We start from the raw sequence: 17,420 nt of genomic DNA on the forward strand, positions 1-17,420 counted from the left end.
CTTTGTACATATGTATGAACTATGCACATAATTCAGGAGGACTTGGAAAATCGTGGCTTTCCCCAGCTTCCCCACAGGTCTGATCTTGAAGTCCTACACTTATCCATATAAGCTTCATAGCAGCCTTAACTGAGTAACTCAGGTAGTAGTACTTAAAAGATACTTATGTAACACCTGAGCTAAACCTTGAAGCCATTTCAATGGTTTGTGGTCCATATATCATCTGAACATTACTACTTTATACATATTAATGGAATCAACCCATTTTCAATTTCTTCTCTCACTTTTTCTCTTTCCCTTTTGGGTTTCCTTTTTGTGCCCTGCAGTCACCAGCTCCTTGGGTACAATCAAAACACTCCTGTCATGGCTGCATTGAAGAGCATATTGGTTTGGATTGACTGGCCTACCTTCATCATTTAACCTACTAAAAATACCATGATAAAGGTCACACCGTTTCTGTTTCATTATGTTAATAGGACTGTTACACTGGGCTTGCTCGCTCTTGAGAGTTTCCTTCTTTGCTTGCAAATTACATACATCATCTTCTGGATTCAAAATTATGTCCCGTTTGCTCTTATGACAGTTCTGAGCAGCAACTTGTCTCTCTTTGTCTAATATCATGGACGAGTGACACTTGTAGATCTGTCAGGTAGTACCTGCTTAGCATGCTGTTGAAAGGATCAACACGCATGCGGACAATTTCATCTACGGAAAAAGGGATGTGCGGAGCTTTAGCATGGCATCCATCATAACTTAAGTCTCTGTCTGTGTCATTCGGGTACCTACTCCTTATTTTCTGTGACTTCCCAGGCCATGAAAAAGATTCAGAAGTGGATTCTGATACACTTGGCTGTAAATGGTAAGTGTGGTTGTGGAATATGTTGAAATGCAAGGTCCCTGTGGAAACCAGAATCACCCCTGAGATCCATGTGACAAAGCTTACTAGGGTCTGGGTAGTAACCTCCTACAGCCCCTTCTAAGGCATGGTAGGAGATATTCAAGGTCACTACTAGAACCTATAGCACCTTCACACATAGAGGAATTAGACTTGGTGACAGAGGGGCTATTATGGCTTGACTTTAAGAAAAGCCCAGAATCTGAATCTGGTTCTTCAAAAATGATCCATTGGATCAAAAGCTTATTTTGTAGCCCAAGACATTAATGTTATCTCATAAAATATGTTTATATCAAGGTCATATAGAAGGTCTTGGCTTGTTAGATTCCTTATCTGATGGTCAATAAGTGGAACAAATCCTGTCATATTAGTTCCAGGATGGGTGGATTCAGGACTGGTGATATGAGAATTTAACTGCAGAAATGGTTCTCGTGGCTGTGGAGTCCTTGCTACTGAACCTCTTCTAAATGCATTGTAACGTGGCCTCGTGGAGATTCACATTGTGACTTACAGCCTGGCTAAAATTCACATTATAGTATGCTGAAGAATTCATGCCATCACTGATACTTCCTGGAAGAGGAGGAGTATCTCTCAGTGAGATGCCCTGGAAAAGGAAGGGAAGCCTAACCAGCGTGGCTCCGTGGTTGAGCATCAACCTAGAACCAGGAGGTCAGAGTTGGATTCCCAGTCAGGTCACATGCCTGGGTTGTGGGCTCAATCCCCAGTGTGGGGTATGCAGGAGACAGCCAATCAATGATTCTATCTCATCATAGATGTTTCTATCTCCTCTCTGAAACCAATAAAAATATTTTTTTTCAAGGAAGGGGGGGAAAGTACTTTAATACACACAACCCAATTTCAACAGTAGTTCTAGTACCTAATACAGAATTTTCTTTCCTCACTTTTGTCAGTTCCTCTGTACAAATGGGGATATGCTGTTGGCTCTGACTCACTTTCCCCAGTTAAATAATACAGGCAACTCCATACAGGAGAGAACTTAGCACAGAAGAGCACTCCTTTGTGCCAGGTACGTTGACGTGGATTAGAATGTCATTTCCTCCTCAGAGCAGCCATGCAAGAACGGCATTATTACTAGCATTGCAAGGAGGAAAACATGGGTGTGGAACCGTGAATGGTAGAATCAGGAGTGAGCCCATGTGTCTCTGAGCCCCTCTGCCATGGCTGAGTGTGTGCGCTTGTATAGTCTCCTAGAAACATACTGCAGTGTCTCTACCAATACCCAGGCCACCACCTGACAGGGGTGAGGATGGTTCTGGAACTTCTAGCCTGCCAGCGGGAAGACTTCCACCACAGCTCACTGGTACAAGTCCCTCACTAAATGCTGGGAGATCCCCAGCCCCCAAATAGCCATCCTCCCTCCAGTTACCCCTGCTGTTTAGGAAACGTAAAATTCACCCTCCAGTCTTTTCACCTATGAAAAAATAAATGCTAAATTGCCTAACCATGTCTCTCATTTCGAGGCGTGTCACTCTGTACACTCTGAAGTTCACAAATTCATGAGGCAGATATTTTCACACAAAGTGTAAAGTACGAACTGCACAACTCAAAAATGGCATTTTGACAAAGTGCCAACTTTCCAGTGCTTCTTATTTTATTCCTGTGACAAAACTAAGCCATGCTCACTTCCCTCTGATGTATGACTCCCATGAATAAAAGATGTTCCTTGACACTAATTCACACTGCCTCTTTGACTGCCCACTGTGCCCTCTGCATTTGTCTAGAAAGTGGGTAAGTTTCGAAGGAGATATGGCACCCCACGCCCGAACTCTATTGATCACTGTACAGGGGCACCTCATTAAGCAGTTGGTGTCACCTGCTAATGCAGCAACCCAGGTTTCAGTTAATGGCTGTTGGTAATTCTGTGTGTTTTTGTTTTGTTTTTTTGAGAGTTTGGCTGTAGGGAATTCTGGCTCACTCTCAAACTCAAAGCACCAAAACAAAGTCTTTAAGAAAATTCAAAACATCCATGTGAGTGAAAGAAATCCATTATTTCTTTTAAGAAGATGATTTTCCAAAGCTTGCTAATTAACCAATTAAAAACAGGTGGTGGAGACTATTGACTGCTCTGCTTCCTCTCCTAAGGGTAACAGTTCAAAAGAAGTTGAAGGAGAACTAGACTGGATAGAGTCAGGGTCCATGGATTTCTACTCACAGCTCTGCCTCAAGCTGTGTGCCTGAGTCAAGACACTTCATGTCTCTGGTCCTCAGTTTCCCACTTATAAAAATAGATGGGCATATGAGTTGTTAGTGTCCCAGAGACAATGGACTCAAGGTTACCTACTCAAGCTAATAAAGCTCCCGAGAAACTATTGTACACCACCAGAGTGGCAACTTATAGTCTTATGATTAGAAGAAATATAACTATCAATCAGATTGGACATAGCATAGATTTCAAGTTGTTCCATTTCTAACTGCATTTAAAATGCACCAAAAAAAAAAAAAAGCCTTTCAATCACTACTGTGATGAGCAGTGGTCACAGTTTGGGTATTGACAGTGAGGGTCACCCAGAGAATTCATTGGATGAGAGATAATAAGTACCCAGGATTTTGCTTGCCACCATCACTTATTGTATAACTGTAATTCTGTTGTTTTTTAATTCATTGCCCTGAAAACGGTCCTGGGAATAGAGTAAGAAATCTGCAATATCGTCACATTAGGAGGATACTTGCCTTCAAAAGTTGACTCTATTCCCTGCCATGTTCCTTATTCATCTCATAATTACTTCCTGCTTTTTCCTTCCCAATTTACAACTGATTTGCACACAAATTACAATATTTTTTATTCAAGATGCAGAATCCCCAAATCACATAAGCAAGACATACAATGGTTTGGCAAGCAGCTAGTCCCATGCTGAGCCAGAATGTGCACTCAATACCTACTGATTGATGGATTGATCTAGGGCTGGGATCAGCCTTTCATTCTCTGCCCCACTGAGCTGTAAGATCATGCACATGGTGTTTCCCATTCAAATGACCTAAGTCTCTATCCCCCAAGTGGTAAAATCCAGGTGACAGCATCTGCCTCTACACATTCCCCAGAATTTTGCAGCAACTGATTGAGTCATGCCTGTGAACTATTCTGAGCTCTTCAGAAAAAGCCATACCACTCACAGAAGGCCATGTAATTGGAAAGTATTTATTCACACAATGGATGACAGCAGTTCACATGGATGATCTCATGACATTGACTAAACACACACACACACACACACACACACACACTAGCAAGAGTGCAACAGCAGAGGTTCATGCATTACGAATTTCTGACAGCCATGAAAAATACATTGCTCAAATTTTAAAATGCAATAAGTAAACTTCTAGGTGCCATTAATATTGGTATATAAATATTTCAAAAGCTCCATGTAAATATTCCCGTAGTCACTTCAGTTAATTGTGATCAAAAGAACATATGTCCTCAACTCTACACTAAGTCAATGGAGATAGTTTTGGAGAAATTCAGGGCTGAATGAGTCAAAGAGTAATTGCAAGCCCTCGTTGGAAAATCCCCCATCAATTGTATTTTTCTAATCAAGCACTGATTTGGATGACTACAGAAGACACTGGCTACATTTAAATATTTTTAAAAGGAAGGAGAGAGATTACAAAAAAAAGAGGGGCCAATTATATCAATTTAGACTGTTCAGCTTGTTCTAAACTGACAAAGCAAGGATCTGAAAAGTTGAAAATATAGCTTTAGAGCTTTATAGGAGAAAGGCAAGGTGAGTAACTCCTAGAGAGCAGTCATCCAGAGAAAGCCAGGTGGCAACCCCTCTCATGAATCACCAGGGAGAGACAGGGATTGATGAATACATCTCAGGCCTTGGTCTTACCCTCAACTTCACACTCGGAAACTTGCTAGTAGTTGTTAGTGTCCCGGAGATAATCGACTCAAGGTTACTTACTCAAGCTAACAAAGCTCCCGAGAAACTACCGTACACCATCAGAATAGCAACTTATAGTTTTATGATTGGAAGAAATATAACTATCAAGCAGATTGGACATTTGCATTGGCCTAATCAGTACATTTTATCCTTGTATAAAAAAAAAGTCAAAATATTAGAAAGCTTGGTGATTGAGAACAGGGGTTGGAGTACGGGGCCAGAGAGCAAGTATTTTAGTCTTTAGTAAATAGTGAGCCATACGATCTGTGTCAGCTACTCATTTGCAACCCAGATATGGCCTGAAGACTATTATCTAAAATAGGGGAAGTTGACTATATGAATTAATGCTAAAGGGAATGAGGCTCAAATAGGTGGGTGTTTTTAGGGATATTACCACTGGGTACTCTCTCTTAAAAAAATATTTGGCTCAGTGGATAGAGTGTCGGCCTGTGAACTTTGGTCCAGGGTTCAATTCCGGTCAAGGGCACATGCCTGGGTTGTGGGCTTTGATCCCCAGTGGGGGACTTGCAGGAGGCAGCCGATCCATGATTCTCTCTCATCGTGGATGTTTTTATCTCTCTCTCCCTCTTCCTTCCTCTCTGAAATCAATAAAAATATATTTTTTTAAAAAATGTTCACATGGACCCTGAAATATTTCCATTTCTCTCTTCTTTGACATGTGGTTGGCAATTTCCTTTTGGAATGTTCTATTCCTACTTTAGGAATATTAATAACTCTTACAATAAAATTAAATGGAAAACACATTCTTAAACTTATAAACAAAAAAAGTGAGAGATAAGAAATAGCTGATTCTCTTAATGATTAATGGAATGAAACCTGAACCCTAGGCAATACCACATGTGGGGAAACAGTTGCAATCCAAGAGGTGTTCTGCTCAGGCTGTTTTACTGGGGCTTAAACAACTCATTCCTTCTCATTTTACTCTGGCCCAAATATTGGAGAAATTCCTCCATGGTCTTTCTTTCCCCACTTATCAGAGAAATACACTTGTGGTTGTGAAAAAGAAACCTGGTGGACAACAATCAGGCTACAGCAGTCTTTTGTTTTGTTTTGCTTTTGGTTGCAGAAACGGGGTCACTGTTAGATCATGTCTGTCCAGACTTCCTGGGTTCAGGTTCCTCAGCATTTGTGGTCCCTGGACCATGTTTTCTCTTGGTCTTCAGAGCTGCCAATGTACTTTACCCCTATTTCCCCACTGTGTTAGCATCTGCCATTGCTGATGCACTCTATCTGTTGCCTCTACTCTCTCTAAGCCCAACGGAAGGAAGCTTTCCTTCTTTTGACACGATGCTACTTTCATCTCAACCTGAAAGTCTATAAATGAGCTATGAGTGTCTGAAATTATTATAAGATTTATGTAAACTGATAGGTACATTTTTCTCAAGAAAACTCATACAGCTTTCCACAAATTCTCAAGCAAGTAAATGATAGCCCCAAAATTGAAACAATGACCACATTTTAATTGTTTAAGTGGAAAATGCATCAAATACAGATTTACTTGTGCAATTTCAATTATATGAACTTAGCAGAGAGAGAGAAATCACAATGTAAATAATGCAGATAAAATAATAACAATAATAATAAATAATGATTATGCAGATAATCCATCCACCTCTGTGCTCAATGAATGCATACCAAGCTTGAGCCTGAGATGCAGACCTAAATCTGCAGTCCTCACTTGGGAATAAATGTCGATGAGGCTATAATATTTCTTCTAAGAACTACAAGAAGTGCATTAAAGAACATTACCCAAGAAAGATGTTCTCTCTGAGACCATGATCATGACAGACCTAGAAAGAGGAAAATAATATACACTTTCTCCCCGAAGAGTTTGTATTCTGGCTTCCCCCTCCCTAGCCTCTTTTATTTCCTTCTCCCTTCCCACCGCCATGCCAACACCCTTCTCTTTTACCACCCTGTTAGAAATGCTGTCTCTGAAATTTCATAGAAGGCATCGTTCACATCGCTTCTGACTGGAAAATATGCAGTGTTTCTACTTTTTCTAGACTCAGAATAAATTTACAAACTTGAGCTAACATACAGGAAGGAGGACAAGGAAGGATGCAGAGACATGTAGCCTAAATTTGAATGTCAGCGTAAGCTCTCCACCTACCTACCCGGTACCCTTCCAGAGTCACCAACCCTGCCCCACACAGTAGAGCCTAACACAGAACACAAAGCAGCCTCTCAGGCAAAACCAGGCCAGCAGCCTCCTCGAAGATAGCATTTGAGTTCTGGGGAACTAGTCAGAGTGAGTTTCCAGAGGGAACAATTACTCTGGATTTTTAGATAATGGTCACTGATCATTATTATATTTGTTGTTTAAAGTAGCCTAAAATTCAAAGCCTTCCATCCTGAAGCCTCATCTCTGCCCTGTAGCCTTTTCTGACCATTTTAGCTCCAACTGCTTTTCCCTATTCTCTTAACTCCACTAGCAGAGAAAATTGGAAGCATACAGACAATGATTCTCTGATAAATGGAAAATTAAATGATGTCAGCTTAGGAGAACTCGGTGGATCACAAAAGCAAAACGATGTCCTCTAATATCAAATTTCACTCATCTTCAAGCCTCACCTCCTGGCCTGGGACACAGAGAAATGAATGAAAGTTCAGTTGATTAAAAACAAACAAAAAAACAAAGGGGCCTGTGTCAGCTGGTCTGATGAGAAAACACACCAATGATATTCCAGAGCAAAAACTAGCATGGACATAAATACACACACACAACGAGAGCCTGAGAGTGAAAAGATAATGGCTTTGTATGGAGGATGACAGGGGTGACTGGATCAGAGTGGCCTGTGAACCTAGGCAGAGACTCTCCAGCATGGAAGGAGGAGACACCCTGCTCTCCTAAAGGGTGAGGTGCACATTGGGCAGGACGAGGCAAAGAGGCAGCGGTGCTGGGAGGGCCCAGCTCCATGGCACACACTCTGGTGAGGGAAGACTCTGAAACAACTAGTAAGAGCAATCAGAGCAGTGAGCGGGCCTCAGCAACAGGACCTCCGTTGCAGAAGTGGAAGAAGCAGCAGCTAGACAAGGATAAGAAGGGGGATGACGCTCAGTGTCTTGGCTGCAGGGGCAACATTAATGAGGCCACAAAGGAGAGAGCTGAGTATCCCAGCCTCTCCCCTAGGCATGGCCAGGGGAGCTCCAATAGAATCTTATACATCTGAGATCCAGCACAGTATCTGGCTCATAATAAGTGGTTAATAAATAATTGAGAAAAGGAGGGAGAACAGGAGGAAGGGTGAGAGGGAGGGAGAAAGGGAAGGAGGGTAAGAGCTTGGCTGGTGAGAGCTCCAAATCAAATTATTTGAGTGTTCATTAGGTTACCCATAAGGTCTTATTTGTCTTTCCCATGACTGCCCCAGACCTAGAAATGCCTTTTATACTTCCATGGAAACATAAGATAATCATAGGACCAAAAGAATTACATCTGAAGAAATAAACAACAAAATGATCAATAAGTACCTTTTGATTATGTGTAGTCATTAAGGACAGAAAACTATGTATAACCCAACCTGATAGCGTGGAAAACTTAAGCATAAAAAATAGCAAGGAAGTTGAGGATCTTTGAATCAGCCCAAGATGACTCATTTGGTTTCAGGAAGAATCTCTCTCCATCTGAGAGTTATTGTCAGCCTGTTTTCAAGCAGTCTTTTTTAAACCTCGTAGTCTAGGAAGGGGAAGTACGCATTGCATTATGGCTCATGGATTGTTTTTTGTATTTTTCCTGTGTGAGGTTTTCAAATGACAAAATCAGTCCATACGTGTTCACGTGTTTACAAGGCGAAACTATACAGAGTTTGATAAAGAGCTAATCATCTCCCCAGCATCACTGTGACCACCTCCACTCCATCTCTCACCCCTTGTCCCAAAAAGCATAGTATTAAGGCTGGTGTGTGTCTTTTCAGACCTTTACCCTCATTCATCTACATGAATCCAAGCAAACTTCTATATATAAAAGGCTTTAGTCATTCGTTTTTCTCTAAATAGACTCATACCCTTAATATGCAATCTGCTTTTTTCACCCAAAAAGATCATTAACAACCATAGATTATATACTGTATTTTTTATTTTTTTCTAATTCCTTGATGTATGTGTCACACACAGAAAATCAATTTCACATAAACGCTATCACAGCATACACACAGTGGTATACAACCTTTCCTCTCTTTTGTTCTTCTTTTTTCAGCCCTTGCTTCTTCCTTTTGCCCCTCTTCTCTCTCATCCCACCACCATTCATATTTCCTGGATGGAAAGTGGGCTTTCTTGACCAGTTTGCCTCTTTCATTTCAATCTTGAAACTGGAATCCAACTGGAAAGGTCAGTGCTCCTGTCCCTCTCGGGAACAAAGTCACGCAGTTCTCTGATCCTGTGAGCTCTGGAGAACTTGGTCCCTGCTCACATCAAGGGGGACTGACCTGTACACAAAGAACTCAAGTGCTAGGTAATGTTCAGTATCCTAGTCCAGCATGAGCATTAGGACATGCTTTGGGGCTCCAAAGGAAGCCACCTGATCAAATACAATCAATAAGGCACCATCAAAAGAAAGGGACTCCATGGAGGGGGCCTGTGGCCACCAAGGAAAGGGAAGATTATTGGCTTAAAATAATGAAAAAAAGGCATGTCAGAGAGCAAGCCAGACCACAGCCCTCTTTTACTCCTTTTGGCTACAAGAATGAAACGAGAAATGACAAAGTAATTCCATTATTAGTTCAAAAATAAAGACCCAACTTACTTATAACTTAGTGCAATCATTTCCTTGCTATGACTACACCTTGAATGTAATTTGAATTGCACAGAAGGTATTTCCCAGGTCTCTGCTGCCACCCACAGTTTGAGGTAGGAAATGTGGGATAAAATCCTCAGCAGCAGTATGAAAATTATGCTCTAAACTGACCTATTAAAGTACTGCTATTCTATACTTGTATGGTTTTTAATGTATTCATACTTATCCTTAAACACACACACAGAATCGTTTGATAGGTGATGAATAAACAGATTAACACTTGAATTCAATTAAACTCATTCCAGGTTTGGCACTTTTCCCACAGCAAGTAAATCAGTTTTGTCAAAATTGGACTTGTCATTTAATTAAGCCTGAGCATTAATAGTCCCGTGGCCTTCAGAGACATCTTTGTGTCTAACTGAGCTAGTTTAGATTGTCAGGGTAAAGAGACAGTACTTAAGAGGACGGAAATGTTGCAAATGAGACCATATTACAAAGCCTTCTGTCTAGAATGCAAATGTTGTTGCAATATTGTTCTAATGGTGGATGAAGACTCTACCTGTGGATGAAGACTCTTTTTGATTTAAGATCAGATGAAGATTGAACACTCCCCATAATTCATGAGGAGGATATTACTACCAACATTTTATAGGTAGGAAATTGAAGCTCCAAGAAATTAATTATTCACTTTTTCAAAGGCTTCTGCCTACTAGCAACAAGGAACATTCATTCACTCAGAACTTTACAACCAATATTTGTTACTTTAAATAATAATTTTTAAAATGTTATCAAAAGGTAAGAGACTACCAAAAAAAGAATTCCATCAAAGATTATACATCTATATAAAAAAATTTTTTGTTGTTGCAAGAGTCTTCTTAACTCTAAGACCTTTAAATCTCTGACAACAGGTTTCAGCAAACTGAGTCATAACAAATTCCAACAATTGTTAGTGAATTCCAACTTAGTGACTGATCAAACAAAGCCCAAACTACTCCAGTGAAAGAACGTCTTGTGTAGCCTACGTGTTCAGTTATGGCTAGTTTGGGAGATAGACAATGTCACTTTTACATCAATAGAGAATATTCTGGGACTTCAGTCTGTAAATTAGCAGGAAGTCCAATTTTCCCGTGGACCTTCTACTCCTAACAGCTTCGGGAATTGCTAGGGGTGTTTACTAGTGTTCCAGACCCAGTCCTGATGGTCCTTGCCACTTCCGGTGGAGCAGAAAGTCAGCAAGCGAAGTCTGCACCATGGCCCAGGCCGCTTGGGGTGCTGGTTGCTCCGGACACTGGCTCCCACCAGGATGCCCTGGCTGCGTCCCTCCATCCATCTGCCAGTGACTACTGCTGCCATCACTTTGGCCTCAAGGATGAAGACAATCATGTCTCCTGCTTATTTCACTCCAGCTGTGGCCCAGGTCCTACCCCAAACAGCACAGGTACCCACAGGGAGCATGTTACTATTACCACACAGACCCATCCTGAATTAGACTTTCCTAACAGAAGCTCACTCACCTACCTCAGAAATGCTTCTGGAGGAGACTTTTCTCAACCTTGCCTAAAGACCCAATGTTAACTTCTCCTTGGGATGCCTAACAGTGAGAATTCCCGTTCTTTTAGATCAAGGTCTGCCTGCTCCGACAGATATGAAGAGAAGAGCAATGGCCCCTGTGACAATCACACAATACAGATTCTCCTTGACTCACAGTGGGGTTACATCCGGATAAGCCCATTGTAAGTTGAAAATATCATAAGTCAAAATGCATCTAATACACCTAAACTACCAAACATTGTAGCTTACTTAGCCTAGCCTACTTGAAATGTACTCAGAAAACAATATCCAAACATGCTGGTAATACAGTACACTACAGAGTGTGGCTGCTTACCCTCGTGATTGCAAGGGAGTTGTGGCTGGGAGCTGTGGCTCACTCCTGCAGCTCAGCATCATGAGATAGGAGTACGTATCCCATATCACTAGCCCAGGAAAAGATAAAATTCAAACTACAGGTTGTACTTAATGTAAATTGCCTTCACATCATTGTAAAGTCAAAAAAAATCACAAGTCAAACCATTGTAAGTCGTGGACTGTCTGTAGTCTGATACCATTTCTTCCCCCTTTCCCCTCCATCCCCACCCAAAGACTGGGTTATTTGGTCTTAAATGGCATCCTGCATAGGACATTTGTATTCCAGGCTAGAATGAAATATACAAACTCAGACCTGGCACTTTCCAACCTGTCATCATTAAGGTTTAAAAACAACTATGAAGCCCAGACTGAACCCAGACACCAGGATACACTGCATGGCTTTAACAGGAGAAGTCACACATTACCTTCAATTTAGACAATAGCCTGAGAGGCTCAAAACAGGGCCAGTCTGCCTGGGTCTATACCCTGGCTCTGCCACTTTCCTAACTCTGTGACTTTAGACAAATGACTTAACCTCTCTGTGGCTCAGTTAACTCAGCTGCTGAATGAAGTAGGGTAGTTCTGAAGATTGAAATCAGTTATCCTATACAATAAAAGCCTAATATGCAAATTGTCCCCTCAGGCAGGCGGTCGACCAGGAGTTCGACTGCTCGCTATGACGTATGCTGACCACCAGGGGGTGGCGCGGAACACAGAGGGTGTCTGCAACATAGCGCCGGCACATGGCAGCAGTAGAGCTGCTCTCGGCCCCAATGGGCCCCAAAGAGATCAGGACCACTGCGGTATGGTGGAGCAGGTGAGCGGGCGGTGCCAGGCCAAGGTGGGTGTGACTGGGGGCCTGATCGCCCCACTGATCACCCCACATTCAGTAACCAGCGGCAGCTCTGACACTTCCATTACAGAGAAAGGGCAAATAGCAATCTATATAATAAATGCCTAAGAGACCCTTACGTTGGGAGGACCAGAACAACCAGTCATTATGATGTGCACTGACCACCAGGGGGCAGATGCTCAATGCAGGAGCTGCCCTCTGGTGGTCAGTGTGCTCCCACAGGGGAAGTGTCGCTCAGCCACAAGCTGGGCTCATGGCTGGTGAGTGCAGTGGCAGTGGTAGGAGCCTCTCCCGCCTCCACAGTAGTGCTATGGAACAGCAAGCAGTAAGGAGCAAGGGGTCCCGGACTGGGAGAGGGCACAGGCCAGGCTGAGGGACCACCCCCACTCCGATTCACGAATTTCATGCACTGGGCCTATAGTATTAAAAAAATTTCTTCTGATTATTTTCCTTTCAATGTGCATGAATCCGTGCACTGGGCAACCAATTGTAATTGTAACATTCATCCTATAAACATTAGTTACTATTATTGTTACCCAAAGGCGTTGAATAAAAAATTAAAAAAAAAAACTGCCAAAGCTACACATAAGAAGCTGGGATAGGGGGAAGCCCACAGAATGACACCAACTAAAATAATTTTGTGCCTTATAGTAACACTAGTAACCCTGTGCACGAATCCGTGCGCGAGTAGCTTGCTGCTGCTTGCCTCAGCTGGCCACCCATCCACTGCCGCTGGTAGCTCTCCGCTGCTCGTAGCTCGCTGCTCTGTTCTCCTGGAGCTCTCTGCCCTCTGCTTGTAGCTTGCTACCCAACCCTCTTGCTGATCTGTGATCTGGTCATTATGCAGTCAGTCATTACGCCTCAGGGCGTAATGGATAATTAGCATATTCTTCTCTTATTATATAGGATAACCCTGTTGCATTAGCCGAGGTTGCAAGCAGGGCATGCTAAAGACAGTTTTGCAGGAGGCCAGCACCCGTGGAAGTTGTGAACACTGGCTCCAGCCCTGAGGAACTTAGCCAGCCTCGTTCCAAGCACTGAGGTTCATTGCCATTTTTTCTTTAAGTTAAAATTTTAAATTGGTCCATGTCACATTAACCTAAATCAGAACCTCTGCTTTAAAGTTCGGAATTCAATTAGCAGGGACAAGTAATTACTTTTACCTCACTGGCCGGCAATATTCTTCAGAGAGAGGGAGCTCAGACTTCACCTCTGGCAATGGTTCCATGATCTGTCGCTGTGGACCTTGCCTCCCACACACCTGGCCAGATGGCCAGACCGAGCCCTGGATGGACCCCTGCAGCTGCCGCCTAGCTCACATCTCATTTGGGAAACAGAAACCCAGATCTGTTATCCTCAGCTCTGGGAAGAGCTCCCTCGCAATGCTGGCTGGCAAAACATGCAGGATGTCTTGCTGATAATTTCATTCAACCCTCAGGAAAAGTCACTCAATAAGCTTTCAAATCATATCAACAGCTCTCTGTAAGGGTGTGTGTGTGTGTGTGTGTGTGTGTGTGTGTGTGTGTGTGTGATGGTTGTGTTTGATGACTGAGCCCTGGGTGTGTTTCAAGTGCATCAGGCCTGGAGTTAGGGATTCTGAGTGTAAGTCCTGAGTCTGCCACTTACAACAGAACCTGGAGTGTGATTCAGTTCATTTACATGAGCCTTGATTCTCCCATGTATAAATCATGCTCTCTCCTAGATGTGTTCAGTGATTAAAGAAGATACTAGAGATTATGTATGTGAGAAGAATTGGAAAAGTATAAAACTTGCTATTATTCTGTAATAGTTAGTTCCAAACAAATATCTAACAGAATAATTTTAAGACTCCACCTTCTCCTGCGACACACATATCATTGCGAGCTATTTGATAGCAAGCAGTGCCTTTCATCTTCACATGCCCAGTGTCTAGCACAGCAATGGAGACATAGTAGGAGTTTGATATAAGTTTACTGAATGAACAGAAAAGCAAACAATTGATCTGAGACCTGTCCAGTCACCAAGGTGGATACCAACAATTATGTGCTTGAACTGAGATCTTGATTTGGCACCAACCAAAACCTAGTTGTGAAAACATAGATAGGATGTGGCTAAGTGGAAATTTCAAGAAAAAAAGAGACATAGAAATGCATAGTACTGAGCAAAGTGTTCGTATTTAAATCATGTTTCAATATAGCAGAGTACCTAAAACCAATGGGGTACTTTAAAAACGTATTTTTTATTTAATATGAATTTTAAATATTATTGGGACTCATTTGCCTCCCCAACCAAGGCCCATTCCATTAAAGGATAGAAACTGTGATGCTAGGAGAGATTAAACTGTTTGTCCAATGTCACCCATCCAGATGTCTATGCAGATGTCAGGTCTACTAAATGTCAGGCCTTCGAACTTTTTGCCAGTGCTCTGGGCCTCAAGGGTATACCAGGTGACAGTGAAAGGACTCTCAGGTAGCATAGTGCACAGCAACAGCTATCCATTGTGACTTACCCCCAGCTCAGCTCAGCCTGGAGACACTGAATCCCTGCAGCAGGAAGGCTCAAACCGCCTCAGTGTTAGGCTACTGAGAATACAGCCATCCCCACCATCAGAGGTAGATGGAATTAATCTACCTTCCTAATCCCAGATATCAAAGGTGATTACATAGAACTATATTCTTCCTCACCCCACCTCTGACACTCTTATCTTGGCTTCTGTTCCAACTCTCAGAAACTTGGTCCTGGCCAGACGTATGTCCCCAAGAGACTGAACCAGCTGTCCTCAGACCATAAATAGCATCAGAAATGTCATGGTCCTCTCTGGCCCCCAAATCAGGTCCCTGGCAGTCATAGGAGCCCAGATCAGTCTTGATTTACTGCTGTGAAGACTGGAATCCAGCTGTCTTGCTTCCTAATACAGTGACTCTTGAACAACATGGGTTTGAACTGCATGGATCCACTCATATGCAAATGTTTCAATGAACACATACAGTACTATAAATGTATTTTCTCTTCCTTGTGATATATCAATAACACTTTATTTTCTCTAACTTAATTATAAGACAACTGTGTATAATACATATATAACAGTCAAAATAATCTGTCAATCAACTGTGTTATCAGTAAGGCTTTCAAACAATAATCAGCTATTAGTAGTTAAATTCTGAGGGAGTCAAAAGTTAAATGTAGATTATTGACTACACAGGGGGTCAGTGCCCTTAACCCCATGCTGTTCAAAGGTCAAGTGTAGTGACTTTCCCATGGTTCACTGCAGTGGTTCTCAAGTGTGACTGCACACTGGAATCACCTGGAGAACTTTACAACCATATGATACCTGAGTCCTACTCCCAAAGTCTAGAGTACAGCCAGAGTATCAGAAGTTTCAAGATCTCCCTGGGTTATTCTAACAAGCAGTCAGGGTTGCAAATGACTGGTTTAGTGTTCCTAACCAAATCACCTCTAGTGCTTGTCTAAATATGGAGTCTCAGGCCCCAGATAGGATGATTCCATAAACTTAGGCTAGGGTGTGGGAATATATGTATTTTTGATCGACACAAGCTTCTGACGCAGGCACTGGGTACATACAAACTGCTCAAAAGGCTCAATTAAACCAAGGAGCAGAGACTGAATTATTTTTCATACCATCTTCATAGAAAAAAGAAAAATCGAGTTTGGTCCATGAGCTAGAGGATACCTAAATGCCTGCAGAAAACTTCATTTGTGCAAGGCCCCAAGGCTCTTTACCTGCCTTGGGGCCTTGCCTTAAATACTTTAGTTAACTTTGTTTAAAAGCTACATTTTTAAGTAGCTCTAAATATGACTACAGCAAGCCAGTGCTTGAACATTCCAAAGTTCTCATCTCGCCTTATGCTTCGCTAAAGGCGTACGGCATGTAGCTAAACTAAATGCCCCCATCTTGGCACCATTGCCTCCAGATTCCCAAGGAAAAGGGAGGCCTTTGCAGCACTGACACTCTCGGTTCACTCTGCGCACCTGCTGCAAAAGGCAGCTAGGCCTCGGCTCCTCCCTTTGGAAGGCAATGCTGTAGAGTCAAGGGGGTGGGAGGGAATTTCAATTTCAAAATTATTGGGGGAGAAATCCTCGTGGTGCAGAATATGTTCAAGAGAGATTTTTGAACAGAAAAGCTGCTGAATATCCCCAGCTAACAACAGGCATCATTTGGTGTAAAGCAATTGGCTAAATCTGTCTCTATATTTCTCAGTAATATGATAAATGTAAGGAGAAGCAAATTTGTCTCGGTATTCCACAATGTGATAAATGACAGGAAACGTAATTGTGTAATGCCAATAGCACCAGAAAATTGCAAATCTCCAAATGAAATGTTCCTTTCAATCACATAATCAAGTGACTGACAGGGCATTCCAGATATTACCTAAATTACAGCTAATTTTCTGTAGCGGTTTTCTGCATCTTGCTCTGCCGCACTGGCAAAAAGGTAGGCAGCAACGAAAAGCCATTAATTGCATAAAAAGGAGCTTCAAAAGCCTGGCTTCCTTTCCTGACGCTTCCCCACAGCACTAATGCAACACACCGCACGAATCTGCGGTCATGGATGTTGTGTGGCCCTCACCGGGCAGATACTACAGGGGACTCTTGATCACCATGGAGACTGAGGCTGGGTTTGAGATGCTTGTTACCTGGAGAAAGAATAAGAAGAGACACTGGCATAGCTGGAAATTCTGGGCTTCTGATCAAAACTGTCAGAAAAGGACCCTTATTCCTAATTAATTTTAAAATAGAGAGATCTTCTACTGTGAGGTAGAGGAGCTTTGGGCTGTATTTAAACCGATGGGGGTTGGGGGGAGGAATTATTATATTAGAAAATGTATCACAAAATCCTTTAATGCTTTGTTGAAGAAAGCAAAACCTGACTTGAGTTGGCTTGAGGCATAAAATGGGAGTTTATTATAAGGGTAGAAAAACGTTTCCAATCCCCCAAGGACAAAGATGCAGCAGTGTTTCTGGAACCCAGAGAGCGACTATGCATCACTTTTACTCTCTGATTCTTTTTAGTCATCTGTTCCTTCCTTATTAGAAGACCAACATTTTCTGTTACTCAGTTGTTAGTATGGTTGGGAGAAGGTGTCTGTCCTTATGTCTGAGTTTCCCAAATTA

At 42.3% G+C, this 17,420-nt stretch overlaps 1 pseudogene across 1 annotated transcript; it reads right to left on the minus strand.

Moving 5' to 3' along the window:
- Window positions 1-267: 267 nt before the first annotated feature.
- On the minus strand, window positions 268-1,547 carry LOC307112534 (nuclear factor erythroid 2-related factor 3-like; annotated as a pseudogene). The gene has a single exon. The product of its transcript is annotated as a nuclear factor erythroid 2-related factor 3-like (transcript).
- Between the last annotated feature and the right edge of the window lie 15,873 nt (window positions 1,548-17,420).

The sequence above is a fragment of the Cnephaeus nilssonii genome (genome assembly GCF_951640355.1).
Source record: "Cnephaeus nilssonii genome assembly, chromosome: 16".
Classification (NCBI taxonomy): Eukaryota; Metazoa; Chordata; class Mammalia; order Chiroptera; family Vespertilionidae; genus Cnephaeus; species Cnephaeus nilssonii.